This window comes from Lactuca virosa, chromosome 2 (assembly GCF_052849685.1).
Source record: "Lactuca virosa cultivar CGN04683 chromosome 2, Lactuca_virosa_CGN04683_v6, whole genome shotgun sequence".
NCBI classification, from domain to species: Eukaryota; Viridiplantae; Streptophyta; class Magnoliopsida; order Asterales; family Asteraceae; genus Lactuca; species Lactuca virosa.
In genome coordinates, this window is record NC_136427.1 from 4931216 (window position 1) to 4952236 (window position 21021).

A 21021-nucleotide genomic window follows, 5' to 3' on the forward strand; every position below is an offset into this window, starting at 1 on the left:
AGCCTCAAGGCAGTGGCGGCTCCGATTCGAGACTTATATCTAAGGATGACCGTGATTACTCCGTTGCTGGAGTAGATCCGAGAGGCGCAAGCTGAGGGTATGAAGGAGGAGCACCGAAAGTGTGAGCAGATCATAGGCCAGGTGGCCTCATTTGATTATGACAGTCGTGGGTTGCTAACCCTGCACGAGAGGGTTTGGGTCCCGTACTGTGGCGGGGTACAACAGGTTCTGATGGATGAGGCCCACAAGTTGAGGTTCTCCATCCATCTCGGAGCGACGAAGATGTATCAGGATCTTCACCCTGATTATTGGTGGCCCTACATAAAGCACGACGTAGCATGGTATGTAGAGTGGTGCTTAACCTACAGGAAGGTCTAGGCCGAACACCAGAGACCACATGGCAAGATGCAGCCGTTGGACATTCCCGTGTGGAAATGGGAAGATATCACTATGGATTTCATCACGAAGCTTCCTAGGACCGCACGTGGAATATATTCGATATGGGTCATCGTGGATCGGTTGACCGAGAGGGCTCATTTTATCCCGATCCAGGAGAGTATATCGCCTGAGAAGCTAGCCGAGATCTACGTTCGCGAGGTGGTGGCACGTCATGGAGTGCCCATTTCGGTGGTGTCAGACCGAGATGTTCGTTTCACTTCCAGATTTTGGAAGCGGTTTCACGACAAGATGGGTACTCGTCTCCACTTCAGCACCACTTTCCATCCGCAGACGGATGGACAGAGCGAGATGACGATTCAGACTCTCGAGGACATGCTGCGTGCATGTGTTTTGGATTTCTATGGCAGTTGGGATACGTGTCTTCCGTTGGCAAAATTTTCGTATAACAACAGCTACCACGCCAGCATAGACCGACCTCCCTTCGAGATGCTCTACGGGAGGAAGTGTAGGACCACAATCTATTAGGGCGAGGTCGGTCAGAGAGTCATGGGGAGTACTGAGGCGATACTCATGAATACAGAGATGATCCAGCAGGTCTGAAGCAGGCTTCAGACTTCTCAGAGTCGGCAGAAGAGTTATGCCGACAGGCGTCATTCGGACCTGGAGTTTCAGGTAGGAGATATGGTCCTCCTGAAGGTGTCACCTTGGAAAGGTGTCATCTGGTTCAGGAAGTGGGGCAAATTGGGGCGCCGGTGTATCGGTCCGTTCAGTGTTCTGGCTTGGGTGGGCCGGGTTGCTTATCGTTTGGATCTTCCAGTATAGCTCAGCCAGATCTACAACACATTTCATGTTTTCCAACTAAGGAAGTGCTTAGCAGATGACTCCGCAGTTGTACCTATAGAGGATATGCAGGTTGATGGCAGCCTGAACTATATCGAGAGATCGCTAGCTATACTCGATAAGAAGATAAGAGAGCTGAGGAATAATATGGTTGAGATGGTGAAGGTGCATTGGCAGCACCGCAAGGGTTCATAGTGGACTTGGGAGCCCGAGGATGAGATGAGCGAGCACTACCCGGAGTTGTTTCCCGACGCAGCAGACTTCGAGGACGAAGTCTAAGCCAAGTGAGGGAGAATTGTAATGCCTGTTCCCTGGTATGTAATTTAAATAAAAATTTATTCAATTTTATATGAGAACTCGACGATTTGGATGCACAAACTCATCGAGTAAGGAATATTATGGGGCGCGGGTTTAGGTACCTACTCGATGAGTTGCGAGCCCCAACTCAACGAGTAGGGCTGTCAGGATGAAACCCTAATTTCGGGGTTTTGCACCCTATTTAAGCATCTTAATCCCCACCTTATGACCTCATTTCCAGCCTCCAAGTCCCAAACCCTAATCCATGAAACCCTAGAGCCTTGTGTGAGTTGTGAGCCATATTTAGGTGAACTTTGTGTGAATGGAAGCTTGTAGAACAAGAGGAAGCTAGAGGACTCCATGAGAAGATTGTAGATCCAGAAGCAACATCTCATCCTCTTCATTTCTAGTAGTCAAGCCCCTAACTTGTCTAGTAGTTTTTTAGATCTTCTTATCTTCACTTGATTGGGTTTTTGGGTCCAAGAAGCTTGACCCTTGGGGTATGGACGTCCCAAGCAAGGACCCCTTTAGATATGGAATCATTAAGGGTTGTTATGGCATAAAGGTGAAAACTTTATGCCATTTGAGCTCCTATGTAAGCTTTAAGGTGTTCTTATGGCCTTTTAAGCCCCAAAAGGCCATGCATGGAAGGAAAGTTAGGAACTTTACATGTTCAAATGATGACTATGGCCTAGATCTATGTTAGTATGCTTTAGTTTGGAGTGTTATGGCTTTTGGACAAAGATCTATGTCCTAAAGAACTAGAGTTTTTGCTAAACCCATTAAGAAGGACTATTAGCGGGTAAAGTTGGAAACTATACCATTAAAAGGGCATTTCCAGTATGTAGATGAAGTATGGAGCATAGATCTGAAAAGTAGGGGCTTAATCCTTTGAAATGGCTCAAGCAGACCGAGGAACTCAGCGAGTCCAGAGAGGGACACGACGAGTTGAGGAGAGTTGTCCCGATTCTGATTATGGTAGAACTCGACGAGTCTAAGGATGACTCGACGAGTTGATTCGCTAAATTGCGACTATGAGTAGCCAGGGAACTCGGCGAGTCAAGGGGGTGACTCGACAAGTTGGATTGCGATTTCAGGGTTCTGATTTATAGAACTCGGCGAGTTGAGTCAACCCAGAACATTGTCTTTGACTAGAATGCTGACTTTGACTATGGATAAAATGGTCATTTTACCCTAAGAAGGATTATCAGATTTTGACTAAGTATTATTGTTATATTGATAGTCGGGAAGTCGTTGGAGCAGCTATCAGATATTCCTCACCGCGAGGTTTCGTATTCAGATTTGCGAGGTGAGTCTTCTCCTATAGGAATGGGTCTAAGGCACCAAGGCCGGCCCGTTATGTATGTTAGTTCCGGCCTAATGTTCGATGCCGGGCGGGGCCCGATTTAGGTTTATATGTTGCGGGTTGCGACCCGATGCCGGGGCGATACCCGATGAATGTTGGTATGCATGATGTCTTTGTGATTCTTGCATGTGTTTGTATCTGTATGTTTTTCGGAATCTGGTCTGATGTCGGGGCAGTTCCCGAGGAATGTTAGTATGCTTTCCGGAACTCGGTCCAATGCCGGGCGAAGCCCGAGGAATGTATTTATGATTGAGATTAGATGATTATGCTTATGCTTATTTGTATTCGTATATATGCTCATATGTATGCCGAGCTTTTCTCGATGTCGGGCGAGACCCGATGCCGGATGCGGTCCGATGTCGGGTGAGGCTCGATGCCGGGCGGGGCCCGTTGTCGGACAGAGTCGATGCCGGGCAGGACCCGATGTAGCAGGGTGGGGCCCTTGATATGTTGATGTATGATTATGTGATATGTGTATGGTATGTGGTAGCTTGGGGAGACTCATTAAGCTTCGTGCTTACAGTTTTCAGTTTTGTTTCAGGTACTTCCGATAGCAAGGGGAAGTGCTCTGGATGACTGCATGACACACACCACAACTTTTAGCCTGGGATGATTTACTCTGATGTTTTGGACATGTGACTTTGATACATTGACAGTTGTTCTGATATTTTTGAGATACATGACTCATGATTTTTATATGATGATGATATTTATGGGTTTATTAATGATTTAAAAATGAAATTTTTGGACCGTATTTCTGGGATGTTTAAAATCTAATGACTTAGAATCACTAATTAATCTTATTTATAGCTTCATGAGAACAACTATGACTATAAAAATAAGATACATTCAAATAAAATAAGTATAGCTTAACTTACAAACATTTCAGAGAAAACTTGGAGATTAAGAAAACTGGAGACAAAATTCTGAAACTGAAAACTCTATTTCCCTGGGTTCTTGGATGCTCTAGAGCCTTTCTATTAGCACTCAAAAGTTACTAAAAATGGGGCACATGTTACCTTTCTATAATATCGTCAAATGTCCTATTTTTCTAGCACCAAGTGTCTCATTTTTGTGGTGCCATGTCACCTTGTCTCAAGGGAGAATCCGACTGCTGACCATGCCACGTGGCGCACTCCAGTGCTGCCACGTCATTAGCCCAAGAAGTTTTTCGTAGATAATTAGATGACTATAACTTATTCATATGAGCTCCATTTTCGTCGTTCATTATACCCTCGGAATCCTCTCGAAGAGCTCTACAACTTTAATTAAGGTCTCAACATCTAATTATTGCTCTAACAAAATTTCATATTTAGACCGATTTAGATTGTTGAAGTCCATGAAAAATTCATAACTTCTTCATGCGAACTCCATTCTCGACAGTCTTTATATCGACGGGCTCATATTTATGATATCTTAAATTCTCATTTAGATTGTTTCGGCTAACAATCAACCGATTTGAATTTCGATTTTTGTGTCCGTACTTTTGCGCTGAAACTTCAAAAAATCATAACTTCCTCTCACGAAGTGAGATTTGGACGTTCTTTATATGCACACTCTCGGTTTTACGTCTACTATGATTTTTGTTTAGATCACTTAATCTAATAAGCAATCCATTTAAAATTCACCTTTGAATTTTTTCATACGAAGTCAGATTTCAATGTTCTTTATACATACAAAATCCTTGTCACATATATTATAACTTTGGTTAAGATTATTTATCCTATATAATTCTCTATCAAAAATCATTTTATAGCTTATTTTATTTTTAATTGACTAGCCCGAATCTGTAGGTGTTATAGGTTACTCCTTTTGACTGTACCGAGAATTAAAGTAAAGAGGGGAATTTTGGTCATTTTGGTCCTATCCATGTTCTGAAATCTAACCTCAAGAAAGGAAAATAGTTGCTAATGTTTTTGTTATTTTGTGAAATTAGAAGATGCTATCAAAAGGCACTCTTATGTGAGTTCTACATGGCTTAACTCCATGTGCACTGTTTTCCAATACTTTCTAAGAGTCTAGTGCTACACCAGAGAAAGAGAGAGAAATTATTTTGAAGACTGAAAGATATACGAGAACTCCAAATCCGACAAACATTTTCAAAATCAGCACCACCATTGGACTTTAAATGTTACGTCTAAGAGAAATCAGACTCCAAAAAAATTTGATTATTTTCGGTTGAAATGTGCATATATACACATTTGAATATGCATCAAATGTATGTATATCCACATTTATTATTATTTATTTTTTGTTTTTTTTATGATTTGAAGGTGTAATTTTTCTTAAATGATAGCATTAAAGTCTCAATATTGTAATGGTTTGAAAATTTTTGAGAAAAAAAATACAAAATGTGTATATATCCACATTTCAAAAAAGTAGAAAAATATGTTTTTAGCCTATAATTGGTTTAGACACAACATTTGCAGATTAACGATGGTTTTCATTTCGAAAAATGTTGAGCGGATTAAAAGTACCCGAGTTCTCGCACAACTTTGAATTCTCAAAATAACTTAACTTAACTATATATATATATATATATATATATATATATATATATATATATATATATATATATATATATATATATATATATAGGCTTAGGTTATTTTGTTTTTACTAACTATTGTGTGCCAGAATGCACAGATCTGGACCAATGGATGGAACTAATCAATGGACATGATTTGAGAGTGTATGATATTACAATGAGATAACATGTATCATATAATCACACAAATTTCAGCAAAAGGGTATTTTGGACAATTAACTACAATTATAAAAGGAAATTTTCGGATTTTTAGGGATAATTAATTCTCCTAACTTTAAAAATCTGAATTTGTTTAATTAATTCAATTTTAATTCTAACGTAATTTGTAAACATAACATATTTTATTCTGTCATAATATTTTTTTGCTAGAATGATATTCTTTCAGAATTTTATTCTATTAGAATATTATTGAAGAATAATAATATTCTTGAATATGAGGTTGAAAAATAACAACATTCTAATATATTCTTATACATCCGAACTTAAATACAAATTCATACATATTCTTACAGACTAAAAGTCTTATACATTTTAATATAATTATACATATTCTAAAAAAATATCAACAAAAATGAATAAAATTCTTAAAAAAAAATAACAACATTCTTAAATTGTGAGTATGATCAAACTTTATTCATTCTTCAAGTTATTCCTATTAGGTCTTCAATGCCTTCTTCAAGTTATTCCTGTTAGGTCTTCAATGCATTCTTCAAGCCATTCCTATCAGAAATACAACAAAAACTAATAATGGTTAAAAATATGTTACATGCAATTAACTATCACTTTATATATTTTGGTAGAATACATAGAATATGACAGAATACATAGAATATATTCTAGCAGAATACATATATTTTATTCTGACAGAATACATAGAATATATTCAAAAGTATTGTGTTTACTGCTAATATAATTTTAGATTCCAAATATACAATAACAATGGACAATAGAAATTGGAATTCATAATCACAAATTGAATCAAAATACGCTGTGAGATTGACATTCTAAAACAAAAATCACACAAAACCATAGAAAAGCTAATAAGAACATACCGAGAAAGAGATCGGTAGGTTAGTCAGCTTACGAGATGACATTATGTGGTGTGTTTGGTAATTTACTGCTTAAGTTAACTTGGAATTCAAGATTCTATTCTGATAGAATCGGAATTCAAGATTTCATTCCAGTAGAAGCTATCAGGGTTGTTTATGGTTTTGTTCGGAAAAAGGACTGCAACCTCAAAAATGCAAATAAAAATCAAGTGTATATGAGAGCTTTATATGTAAAAGAAATCACATCTGAATTATTTTAGACGTAAATACATAGTATAATTGAATAATTACATACTACTATATAGAATTTATATTAAGAAAATGGTAAACAAGCTATCTTTCTTCATGAGTAATAAATCACTTATTTTTCTATAGATATTTGATAATTATCGTGGAAAAAGTAGAAAAACTCAAATTTGTGGAAAAAGTAGAAAACCCCAAATCAAGTTGCGAGGTTTTAATACAAATAAATAATAAGATTAAACTTCACCAAAATCAAACATTAATTAATACACGAACATCCAGATTAAACATGATTCCAAAAGATTGAATTTTTCATACATACCTTGTCTATCGATTTTAGTATCAATTTTTTTTTCCGATCAATCTAATTTTCGTATCCCACTTCATTGATCATTTGATTTCGCCTCCACCTCCATATCCGGATCCAATTGATTTTCCGCTAGTGGAGACGAGTGATGGTTGCGGCTAGTGGAGAAACGACAGTGAAGAGGGCCGCTAAGGTTTTGTGGTTTGGGATCGATCGCATAGCACGAAGAGTCGACGATGGAGATGATGACGGTGGTGGTCGGTGGCGAAGATGATGATGGTTGTGAACGATGGGTTTTAGAGAAAGACGGGGAAAGGGTGGTGGTGTTATAGGGTTGTAAACTGATAACCTAATTTAAAGGGGATATTATTTGATTTTATAAATTTACCATAATTAATTATAATATAGATTACTATTATACTCTTATATTTATTATTAATGATTTATTTTTTCTTAAATTCCTATTAGTGCATTCATGCACACAATAGTTGCTAAAAACATTTGAACCTCTATATATATATATATATATATATATATATATATATATATATATATATATATATATATATATATAGGTTCAAATATATATATATATATTTGAACCTATATATATATATATATATATATATATATATATATATATATATATATATATATATATATATATATATATATATATATATATATATATATATGGTAAGCGAGTGTAGCTCACCAAGGACTTGGGATCTTTTCTCCCGAGAGTCAGTGTTGTCTTGTAGCCTATTTTATTATAGGATAATGCATGCATTGGTCGCTACAAACGATAAATAAATTATGGATTCGATTTTATATTTGGTTGACTATAAAGTTTATATAAATAAAAATGTAAGCCTACTGTGCCAGAAGAATCAATTTGACTAAATGTTCCAATAACTAGATTTAAAATACCCCATATTTTTGGCAGTTTCAAAGGGTTTATTTCTTTTATAGATGGTTGTTGATCTCAATGGATAACTTAGTAGTGATCTAGTCAAATTGTTATACAGTTTATGTAATGTAGTCTATATCAAGTTTTATTTTCTGCTAAAAATTCATGTTTACAACTTTGGTTATTTTATTTGGGGGTCTATTTAGACTTTAATATTGGTCATTCATTACAAGGATACGGACCTATGCCGATGACACCTATTTCGGCGACGCATGTCGTCGGTACAAGTCAAGCTATGTCGACGACATGTCGTCATCATACCTTTTGCAAACTTTGACGAAATTCCTTTGACGAGGATATCCGTGCCGACGACAAGTCGTCGCTACAAGTCTGGCGGGAACGACAAAATTGTTCGCGGGATTCTGAAAGTCTATATCAACGACTTGTCGTCGGGATAGGTATCGAAAAATATCTATTTTCCATTTATTTTTTATTCCATGTTCCAGAAATACAGTACGATGTAGTTTTATGTAAGCTATACCAACGACACGTGGCGATCCGCATGAAACATCTATCCGACGACAAGTCGTTGGCACATGTTTTTAATTTTAATTTTTTTTGTTTCAGCAAAAAAACGAAACGACATCGTATACATAGACCCTAAACCGACGACATGTCGTCGGCATAGGGGTTTACCCTAAAAAAACGCAGTCTTCGTTCATTTGCACACAACGACGGAGGGGTTTACCCTCTCCCTCTCCGACGAAAATCACCTTCTAGCTTTCATAACTGGTGATTAGCCGCAGGTAACGTATTTTCTACTCCTAATTCGTTGTTTATTGTTGTGTGGTAATGATTTTTACCCCGAAATTGGGGGGTTTTTTGGTTTTTAGAGTTGTTCACCGGTGATGAAGAGGTTTTGTTTCACCACCGTCCGTCTTCCACCGCCTCAGCCTTCCCCACCGACGAGTCGACCCTCCTTCCAACTTCTCTTCCGTTCGTTTTTTATTGCAGGTAAGAAATTGTGGGTTTTTCATGTTTTTTTTTCTAATTTTGTGTATTCCGGTGACCACCAGCCACCACCGGAGGATCACCATCAACTTTGACAAGCGGAATCCGTCCATCACATCAAGAAGAACGAACGAAACAGGTTAGTTTTTTTTTCTAATTTTTATTGAAATTGAAATTGTATTTATGTATAAGTTTATATGAAATAGAAATTTATCCTCCTATGATTATAGAATTGTGTTGTTTGTTTGGTATATGTATGATTGTGTTGTTTTTTTGGTATATGTATGTTGTTTGTTTGTTTAGGTTTATATGAAATTGAAATTGTATATATAAAATGTTAATGTACTTGGTTAATGTTATATGAAATTGAAATTGTGGTTAAAATATTATATGACATTCAAATTTGTTTAGGTACATATGAAATTGAAATTATATGTATACAATGTTAATTTACTTGTGTAGGTTTATATGAAATCGAAATTTTGTATGATTGTGAAATATGTATGATTGTGATCTTTGTTTAGGTTGATATGAAATTTTATGTATAAAATGTAAAATATGTATGGTTGTGTTATTTGTTTAGTTTATTAGTTTGAGTGAATGAAATGATAAAATGTTTAATTTTTAAGTTTAAATGTTTATCATTAAGAACAAACGTTACTAATAGCAACATAAAACAAAATATAAAAATATTTGAACTAATAAAAGTACGTTTATTGAGAACAAAATTTATTAAGTAAAACATATTTAAACTACAAAGTTTATTAATAGCAACATATTTTTTTTAGCTTGTTTATTAAAGTATTTTATTTCATTTCTATTTGATAGTTATAACATAAAACAAAATAATAAAACTACGATGCTATTAAAAGTATGGTGCTATAATAAAACAAACAAAAACAAAATAATATTAAAAGTACAATGTTTTAATTGAAAAAAAATAAGATGTATATATACTATAAATATGAAAGAGAAGTGAAAATAAAATGCTTTAAACAAACTAATAAAAGTACATTTCTATAAATGTATATTGACTCTATCAATTCCGTCCGATTTCTACTTCCAGGGTATATATTTCTTTATATAATTGTGAATACTCTATCCATTCCGTCCGTTTTTTCTCAAACAAAAAGTCTTGCAATTCACATTCATATACAGCCAAAATACAATTTAACTATGTATACAATGTAATTTTCAATAATGAAACAGTAATGACGATCGATAAGAGTTGGATTCGTGAAAACCGAACGTCCCCAAAATTCTTGGAAGGTCCTAAAAACTTTATGGAGATTACTAGGAAACATGTTGACTCTAAAGACAAAGTGCGTTGTCCGTGCATAAAGTGTGTGAATATGTATCGACAATTGTTGAGTATGGTTTATGCCCACATACATGACCGTGGGTTTCTAAAATCTATACTATATGGAATCATCACGGTGAGAATTTCGGATTTGGGCTACAATTCGACTCCAATAAACATTCCAATAACTAATGAGATGTTTGATGTAATTGATGATGTAATGGCGGAACAAAATACAAATGAAGAAAATACAGAAGATGAAGCACAAGGCGTGGACCTAGAATTTGATGCTTTGTTTGAGGAGCTCAATACCGAGTTATACCCTGATTATGAGATGTCTTCTTTAAACTTTTTGGCAAAGTTGTTGCATATTAAAGTGATCAATAAATGGACAAATAGTTCGTTTGACCAACTTGTAGACTTGCTAAGAGTTGCTTTCCCGAAGAGCAAGATTTCAACTTCACACTATGAAGCTAAGAAAAAGTTGAGAAAGATAGGGTTAGGATATGAATCCATCCATGCTTGCAAATATGATTGTGCTTTGTTTTGGAAGGAGAATGATTCCATGCAGAATTTCCCGATTTGTAACGAGAGTAGATGGGTAGACACAACCACAAAGGGGAAGCGAGTACCACAAAAAGTGTTGCGATACTTTCCTTTGACTCCAAGGCTTCGACAGATGTATAGTTCCAGATTCACAGCTAAAGATATGATTTGGCATAATACTGGGAGATCAACGGATGGTATGATGTATCATCCGGTAGATGGGAAGTCATGGCAAGAATTTCATAAGAGATATCCAGAGTTTGCCAAAAAAACCTATAAATGTTTGTCTAGGTTTAGTTGCTGATGGCTTTAATCCATTCAGCAACTTTAATAACAATTATAGTATTTGGCCGATTATATTGACTACCTACAATACACCACCATGGATATGTATGAAAGAGTCTTATTTCATGCTAACTTTGCTGATTCCTATGCCTAGATCACCCGCAAAGGACAATGATGTTTACTTGAGGCCTTCGGTGAATGAGTTGAAAATGTTGTGGGTCGAAGGAGTCCAAATGAGAGATGCGTCAAGCAACACTATATTCAATATGTGTGCGATCTTTTTATGGACTATCAATGATTTCCCAGCACGTAGCAGTCTGTCTGGATGGAGTGGTCAAGGTTATTTAGCATGCCCTACTTGTAACGAAGACACATCTTCCATTTATGTGACCAACAAGATGTCTTATGTTGGTCACAGACGATTCTTGAATATAAACGATAGTTGGAGGGAGAGTCTATTGTTTGTTTCTCAACCTGAGAAAAGACCGCGTCCTAGAAGATTCAGTAATGCAACTATATTAAAGCAAGTAAATTGTCTCTCTGATCGAATTCCAGGTAAACATCCTGATTATGGGGGTAAAAACAGAAAGCGCGACGATGAAAGAAAAAAAGAGAGAGTTTAATTGGACGAAATGAAGTATCTTATTTGAGCTTGAGTATTGGTCTTCGCTCGACCTAAAACACAATTTCGCTGTTATTCATGTTTTAAAGAATGTGAATGAGAGTGTGTTGAATAATGCACTGATGAACGATAAAAGCAAAGACAAAAAAGAAGCAAGAATTGACTTGAAAAATATGGGCATTCGACCAGATCAATGGCCAAAAGAGAAAGTCAAGAAGATGAAGAAACACAACAAGTAAGAAAAGAAGAAGAAAGAAATGCTCCCACATGCTTCTTACTCTTTCAAACCAATTCATCGACAATGTTTCTGTCAAATCATTAAAGGAGTGAGACTACCTGATGGTTTTGGATCGAACTTTAAGAAGAAGGTTAATCATATTGAATCAAATTTGGTTGGGCTGAAGTCTTACGATCATCACGTCCTCATGCAACAATTGCTACCTATAGGGGTTCAAGCAGGTCTCCCACCAAAATGTTTCAAGAACAATCATTGAACTGTGTACATTCTTTAAAAAAATTTGTGCACGGTCATTGGATGTTAACGACATGAGAAATGCCAGAACAGAAGTGGTGAAGATCTTATAGAATCTTGAATTGATATATCCTCTAGCATTTTTTGACATAATGATTCATCTTATTCTTAATTCACCTGATGAAGCCATTCTTGGAGGGCCTGTACACATGAGATGGATGTATCCTTTTGAAAGATATATGAAAAAACTTAAAAATTATGTTAGAAACAAAGCCAAACCAGAAGTTTCAATAGCAGAGGGTTATGTTGCAGACGAAGCTTTGACATTCTGCTCTATATATCTTGAAGGAATGCAAAATAAATTCAACCGTGCTGACAGAAATGATGATCTCCGCCTTCCAAAAAGGCAATTTTCTATGTTCTCATCACAATGTCGGCTAAGAAAATCGCTGAACTTTGTAAAGAGGCCAAAAAATCATTGCATTGGTTTGTACTAAACAATTGCGATGAGGATGAGATGAGAAGCTACAAATCGTAAGTTTCTGATTTATTAACTACATTTTCGATAGTGTTATAATATATTCTAACTATTCTAATTATTTTGTCCCATATTCAGTGAATTCAAATAAGAATTTCTTGAAAGTGATTTTAAAATGGAATTTCCTTCATGGTTCAAAGAAAAGGTAAGTACGTTATATATTTATAATGTAAAACTAGTTTATTACTTAAACATACAATCTTATATTTCCTTACAAATTTATTATCTCCAAAAAGATATGCCTTCGGACCGTATTGATGAATTAAAGGTGTTGGCCTATGGTCTGTTGCGTACATATTCTTACATTGCATGCATAGTAAATGGTGTTCGAATTGCCGTGAATAGTCGTGATCTCCGACGCACTACTCAAAATAGTGGTGTTGTTACATTCGGAGAAGACGATACACCATTTTATGGTCAATTAGAGGAGATCATAGAGTTGCATTATTTATATGGTAAATCAGTTGTACTCTTTCGTGGTAAATGGGTCAATGCGTGATTACGTAATGGACGTTTAAAGACTATATATAATATGGTTCTTATTGATACCAATCATGAATGGTATGTCGGTAAAACGTGGTATGATGATCAACAATACATCTTAGCCACACAAGCTAAACAAGTATTTTATCTCCAAGATCCTACTCAAAACAATAACTAGAGAGTTGTGGAAGAGGTTAATCATCAAAAACTTTGGAATCATCCAAGTATCGGTGTTGTGAATGAGATAGATGTCGTGAACAACACTCAATCAACTGATTTTACTTGGTTGTCGACTTAGGTACCTTGCCTATGCAGACGACTTTAGGTGAAGTTGGCGAATCAAGTGTGGTTGCTAGGAGGAATGTTGCTCCTACTATAAATGATGATGATTTCATTAATGATGACAATGACGATGGTGATACGTACTCTTCAGATGAAGAAATAAATAATGAAAACTTTGACAGTGATGATGATGTTGTACATGTATATTGTTCTAGTGATGAATATGATTGACGGTATGTTATAGTTATCATATATCCTGATTGCTTATAATATTTGTTAGATTTTCAAATGTTGCTTATTTTTAGCTTTATTATATATTTTGAATGTTTATAATATTTGTTAATTAGATGGCAGAAGTCGCGAGGGGACACGGAGGAGACGGTGGGGATAGACCTCCACACGGGGTCGCACACGGTGTACCATCGTGTTGCCAATCTTGTAAGTTACATGCAATTTTTAAGTATTAGATATATTAAAGTTTTAAATTTCTAAATTTCCAATTCTATATGTAAATCTAGTAAAAGCGAATAATGTGAATGTGAATGTGCGTGTCAAAGGGAGTAACTTAAATTTGTACGATGAGTATGAAAATAACAATCGTAGGCCTTTGGATTTGAGAATTGATATCTACGGGTGGACGTATCGATTTGTGGGGGACAACGGGAAAATGTTTGTTAGACTGATCTCAAATCTGGTGGTATCACAGGTACCGTTGCATTATCATACTTGGCGTCGTGTTCCTACCAAGTACAAAGATGATTTATATCCCGAGCTAGAAGTAAGTATACAATATATTTTATATGTATTGCATTTTACACTTATTAAATATTTTTTTTACTAATCAAATATGTTTTTCCTTTTGCAGACTTATTTTGATCTTAATAGGTATCGGGGCACAGACTTGTGGGAACCCCTTCGAGCGGGTATCCAAGCAGATATGCAAAGAGCTTATCGAGAGCGCAAGTATCAGATAAAAAAACATTTTGACAGAGTTGGTGGATATCATAATGTGGAAAGGGCAAGAAGATGTCCACCGAGTGATTAGACCGCCGAAGCTTGGAACAATATGATTGATTTGTTGTTTTTGACTGATGAATACAAACACACGTCGATCAAAAATAAAGTTACTAGGTCGAAACTTCCGCACACAAGTGCTCACGGATGTAGATCCTATGCTCAACGACGTTATTTAGAGGTAATAAAATACATTAATATTATTTAAAATTGTAATTAACATTTGTATAAATATATTTATTGTTTTTTCACTTATTATAGGATAAAATGGGAATCAAGCCGCAACATATTGGGGGTTGGAGACAAATGCGCTACAAAGAAGGTTCGGGTTGGTATACAAGTCGAGCACAAAAAGATATATTATTAATATTATTATAGACTAATATTATAAAAGCCCCAAATTTTTAACACGTAATTGGAAAAAACCCTAATATTTTTTTTATTATTGCTATGGCCACAACTTTCTCGCAGAATTATCACTCTAGCCCACTTAACTAGTTTTATGGTTAACTTGGTTAACTTTTTACAAAATCAGTCCTAAAAAGTTCAAATTTGGTCCCTGGGGTTTGCAAAAAATTACACCACATGGTTTTTTAACTTTATTTTTCATTTTTTGTATACTTTATTTATATATATATATATATATATATATATATATATATATATATATATATATATATATATATATTATTTTCTTTTTTATATACTTTATTTATTTTCATTTTTTAACATTTTTTTTCAACAATTTAATTTTTTTTATCTTTTTAATTTTTGATTTCTATTTTTTTTCCTATTTTAGTTATTTATGGTTTTTCTAATGTTTTTTTTTACTTTGATTCAAGTAAACAAACTTGAATTCAATATAAATTACTATAACAAATTTTTTTTATAAAGACCGACTATTATTATTATTATTTTTAGTCTATTATCAAATTGAAAAGTATTATCTTGAATTTAATCTATTGATATCACATATAGAAATATGATTTTATTTGCAAGTTATATAATATATTGAAACACTAATTCTCAGTAAACAAGCTATTTTTTTTAATTCTCATTTTTTCGTAACATAAATATAATAGCACTAAAGAAAAAAATAATAAAAAGAAAATAAGTTGGACCGAAATTACAAATATAAACATAACTCTTTTATTTACTTGAATAAAAATTAAAATATTACAAAAACTATAAATTATCAAAATGTTAATATACTTTAATATATTAATACATTTTATATTTTGTTGAAAAAGGTCAATAAAAAGATAAAAATACAAAAAAAAACAAAAAAACTAAAACAAATAATTGGAAAACAAATAAGAAAAAATAAAATAAAAAATAAAATATAATACAAAAAGAAATTTGAAAAAACCTTAAAAAAACTCTAATATACTCTATATATACACTAAAAAATAGAAAACAAAAGGTTAAAAGGTTAAAAAAAATTGTTGAAAAATAAGGTTAAAAAATGAAAATAAATAAAGTATATATATAAAAAGAAAATAAAAAATATACATATATTTATAAAAAAACCGAAAATAAAAAAAGTATACAAAAACGAAAAATAAAGTTAAAAAACTATGTGGTGTAATTTTTTGCAAACCTCAGGGACTAAATTTGAACTTTTTAGGACTGATTTTGCAAAAAAGTTAACCAACTTAACCATGAAACTCGTTAAGTGGGCTAGAGTAATAATTTCTGCAAGAAAGTTGTGGCTATTACAATAATAAAAAAAATATTAGGGTTTTTTCCAATTACGCGTTAAAAATTTAGGGATTTTATAATATTAGTCCTATTATTATTCATAGTTTTTTGTTTAAGGAATATTCTTATTATTTTAATTTTTAAGTTTAGTTGTTTGTTTTAATTAATTGTTCTCTTTATTTTAGGAGAAAATTCAAGAGGAATATGAGAAAATGCAAAACGAGGTTGGGGAAGGCGGAGAAGTAAACAATGAAGAATGTTTAGAACGTGCCCTTGGGACGAGACACGGGCATGCTCGCGGGGTGGGTAGCAGACCAACCGGCAACTTCGGTTTAATTCCAAATGAACGACCTTCCACTTCCAAATCGTCCCAATCTCAACCCTAATCTCAATCCCAATTTGATGCACAACAAATGCAACAATATAATGCATCATTAGCGGCATGTATTCCGAACTTCCAACCACCACTATTTCCTAACTTTCTATACAACTATAACACACAAGCAAGTATCTCTCAACAACTTGCCGAAAGGATGGAAGAAGAAGAAGAAGAAGACGACGATTATGATAATGATGGTTGATGTTTTTTTAGTATTTTGAACAATGTTAGTTAACTACTTATTGTAATATTAAATATGAATTTGATGTTTTGAATTTGAACAATGGTACCTAGTTAATGTATTTCAATTAATATATGCTGCAATGTTATTTCTGGATTTGTTAAAAATGCAGGAATAGTAATGTAAAAAATCTGAAAAACTAAAAAAACAACCAGTAGCTATCCCGACGACATGTCGTCGCTATAGGTATATAATCAACAACTATGAAAAACCTATAACGACGCCTAGGCATCGTAATAGCTTAAACCTTTCGCGATGACATGTCGTCGCTATAGGTTTCCCGACGACAAGTCGTCGCCACAGGTTATTAATAAAGCTTTTTTTTTCGAAAATATGATTGACAAAAGCTGTACCAACTCCAAGTCGTCGCAATAGGGGAAGCTATGCTGACGACAATATTGACCTATGCCGGCGACGCTTTGCCGACAACATGTCATATGCATACCCTATACCGACGACATGTAGTCGGGCGAGGGTCCGAATTTGTCGTCGCCATAGGGTGTTCATGTTGTAGTGATTGGACAGTGAGGTCACAGTCATCTCTGCCATCCATAACTAGGGTATCACGGTCGACTGTTACATCGTTAATGCGAGGTTTTACATTGTGTTCTTAAGTTTATTTGGAGAGAAAAGCATGGAACATAAACTATTATTTTACTTTGTGTGTTCGAGTTGGGAATGAAAGAAAGACAAGTTGGAAAATTGTTATATTTAGAAGTAATGCTAACTTTACTCTACAGTTCAGATATTTGGTAATTGTAAGGAGCATTTGGGGATATTAACCAAAATGTCGATATATGTTAATTAAATATAACAATATTCTCAACTTTTTTAACAAAATGCATAAATTAACAAACACATCAAAACTTTAGTTGCAATCTCAATCCATACATATGCATAAATTAAGAACCACATCAAAACTTTAGTTTGAGAAATCAAATATCATCCATTTTTTCTTCCAATTAACTTATTACACACTTAAGATATAAAATGTGACATATTAACACTTGTCATATTTAACGAAACTAATAATTTTTTATTATATTTGTCATAACTACTCTAAGTAGTCAAGTTTATGTACATACCAAGTCCTAACATTTTAAGTAGTTAAATTATGATAAACTTGTTTTCCATTATATAACATTTGGTGATACCCCATGCTTTGCACGGAAATATAAATATATAGTTAAAATGATAACTAGTAATCTGTTCAAAAAAATGATAACTAGTGTTGTAAAAATCTTGACTAGGTTCCGTTTTATCTTCGATTTTTCCTTAGAAGCTACCCTACCGACTAAAAGGCGCCTAACGATTAATCCATGCATACACAATGAGTGAATTAGTAGCAAACGATAAAATTTTAACACTTTGAAGATGTTCTATCTCAATAGAAACTTTTCGAAAATGACTGGTGTTATATTAATCATATTAACATACCTTTTTATTATATTAGTAGTATTTATGAATTTTGTTATGATATTAGTCATATTTAATTATTTAAATTAACAATTTAGGCGCCTACCCGATTAATCCCTTTGCCGCAGTCCACTTACTAGTTAACGTCGAACTTTTTTGCAACCATGATAATATCAAATATATTTCGTTGAAATATCTATGTTATTGTCATTAACTAGGAAATACTTATCAAAATCAAAATCAAGTATTTCAACGAAATATATTTGATATTATCATGGTTGTCATTAACTAGGAAATACTTATTTTTCTATACCAAATCAAAAGGTTGATGTAAAATATTACCATTATTTGGAACCATATGAAAAAATTGATTAATTTTAATATCAAAGTTGAATATTTATAAACAATGAAATTACACTTGAATACCTAATAATCAACCACATTATGTAACACCCAAAACTTTCAAACCTTTTCAAAGTTATGGTTATAAAATCTTTTCGGGAATTAACCCGTATTTAATAAAAACTCGGACCCACAAAAACATTTACAGTTAAAACATTTGGTGTTATCATTAAGCATCAATACAACAATAACAACCAAATAAGAATTACATCAGTACAATATTAAGGAACTCAACATGTTCCACTACATCTATCATGAAACATCATCTAGCTTTATCAGTCAACATTCTATCCTTGCGCATAACCTTGGATACATGACATAAAAAAGACACATGAGACAATAATGTCTTATGAGCTATACCTGTTTGTGACCCAAAACATATATCACATTCTCATCAAAAACATTTCATATTTGAAAACATATTTCGAGTAGACATTTTCCACATTACATTCCATATCAAAACATTTCCTTACTCATAACATAATTCAAAATACATTTTTTTTCACATTCCATTCCTTTTTTCATTAAGGGCTAGTTCTGGTGGTTGAAGCGTTGCCATTTTTATAATTAGGGTCTAGTAATACCCCCAAATCTATACCAAGGTGGAAAGATCAAAATCAGTCCACCAATGCATCATTTCCGTTAGGACATCTATCTCGTGAAGGCGAGACACCAAGTCGATAGATTCCTATGTATCCTATTACGAGGACATCACAACTTGAACAATATATTATTGTCATCACTTTCTAATTCTTGTCATTACTTTTCATTTCTTATCATAGTTTTCAATGCTTTATACATTTGATACATTAGTATCAAAATACCTGTTTCAAAAGTAAAGCATCTATATTTCAAATCATTTTAAACACCTTATCAAAACAATCGTTCTTTTAAAATTTTATTTGCTTTCAAAACATTCTTTTCAAAAGTATTTAACACATTCATGCAAAACATTTCATATATCAAAACATTGATATTTCATTATCATAAAATAATTTTTCCTTGTACCCTAAAGTGGAAAAATTCCAACACATACTCACCTCAATCACAAGAAGGTTGCCTAGTCTTCTTTTAGTTCATTTCTTTATAGTAATACTCTTCCAACACTACCTACACAATATGGACATAAGTGATTAAAATGATCAAAATACCCCTCATAGGCTCCATTACTAAATTTTATTGCTATAAAACATTCCTCATCTAAAAATATCAACGTCGGAGAAAACCACAGGTAAATCTAAGTCCATATGCAAAAGTTATGAGGAAAATTCTAAATTTCGGATTTTGTTTGAGCTAGGGTTCTGACCCTGGACGTGGGATGCGTGCCTGACCACACGGGTCGTGTCCTAATGCATCCCAAACACATCCAAATCGATATTCATAGTCTGATTTCATTTACGGTGCACTCCTTGATTTGTATATTATAGCTTTAAATTATAAAGTTATTTCTAATCAACTATGAATATCAATTTATTCAGCACCAAAGCTGACACTTTTCAGCTGTCATATTTCCAAATCATCTTTTCATTAATTTTTTGTCAAACTTTTCAACCTTTTATATTTTTCATAAGAACCCCTTTTAAGCTGATTATTTTTTGTTATTGCTTCATTTTCAAGTCTAATACAAGTTACACTTGTACCTTTTTTCCATACCTTTTCTTTAAGGCTAACTTTTATGGTCTCGAAGTTGGCATTTATCACTTTTATATGGAATTATAATTTCATGTTCTTTTCCATTTTTGCCCTTGAACTTAATCCATTTACACCATAAGCATTTGAAACTCATATGACTTGTATATTGGTGACATATTTACTATTATATCCATTTTTGGTTATGTAAAAATACCGTTTTATCATCTTTGACCATTTTGCCATTTATTACCATTATTGTAATTTTTCAAATTATTTCCATTTCTTTCTCACTTTCTATACATCCAAATTTTGGATGTTGCAAATATCTACCCCTTAAAAGGATTTCATCCCTATAATCACATCGAGACCATTTCATCAGGATTTTATTCCGTCACTTTTCGATTTCCTCAATGGCCACATCATCTTGTTTAATTTGTCACAATTGCAAACCATCCTAATAATTAATAATACATCATTAGGCGTTATTAACTGTCTTTGACACTTTTACCCATTTGTCCCCTTTTGAACTTTTAACAAAATAATTTAACATTGATATTTAATATCTTAATATATATAATATCATCATGATCCAACACAGTTTAAGGCATGTGAGAAGCCTTATAAGGTCCTTTTAACCTTTAAGCCAACATATGTTTGTTTTCTTGCTTAAGTTCTAATTTTCCTAAGCATATCCCTTCATGCTCAAGCACATCACCATTATTCATTTCTTTACAAATT

The 21021-nt window shown here is 33.6% G+C and overlaps 2 long non-coding RNA genes across 2 annotated transcripts; both read left to right on the forward strand.

Annotated features, from left to right (window-relative positions):
- The first annotated feature begins 8326 nt into the window (after positions 1 to 8326).
- Positions 8327 to 8963, forward strand: LOC145156229 (uncharacterized). The gene is made up of 3 exons (XR_013736550.1): positions 8327 to 8417; positions 8587 to 8765; positions 8853 to 8963. It is a non-coding gene; the product is annotated as an uncharacterized LOC145156229 (long non-coding RNA).
- Positions 8964 to 14391: 5428 nt separating this feature from the next.
- LOC145156230 (uncharacterized) lies at positions 14392 to 16515 on the forward strand. The gene is made up of 3 exons (XR_013736551.1): positions 14392 to 14693; positions 14774 to 14834; positions 16399 to 16515. It is a non-coding gene; the product is annotated as an uncharacterized LOC145156230 (long non-coding RNA).
- Positions 16516 to 21021: the final 4506 nt, after the last annotated feature.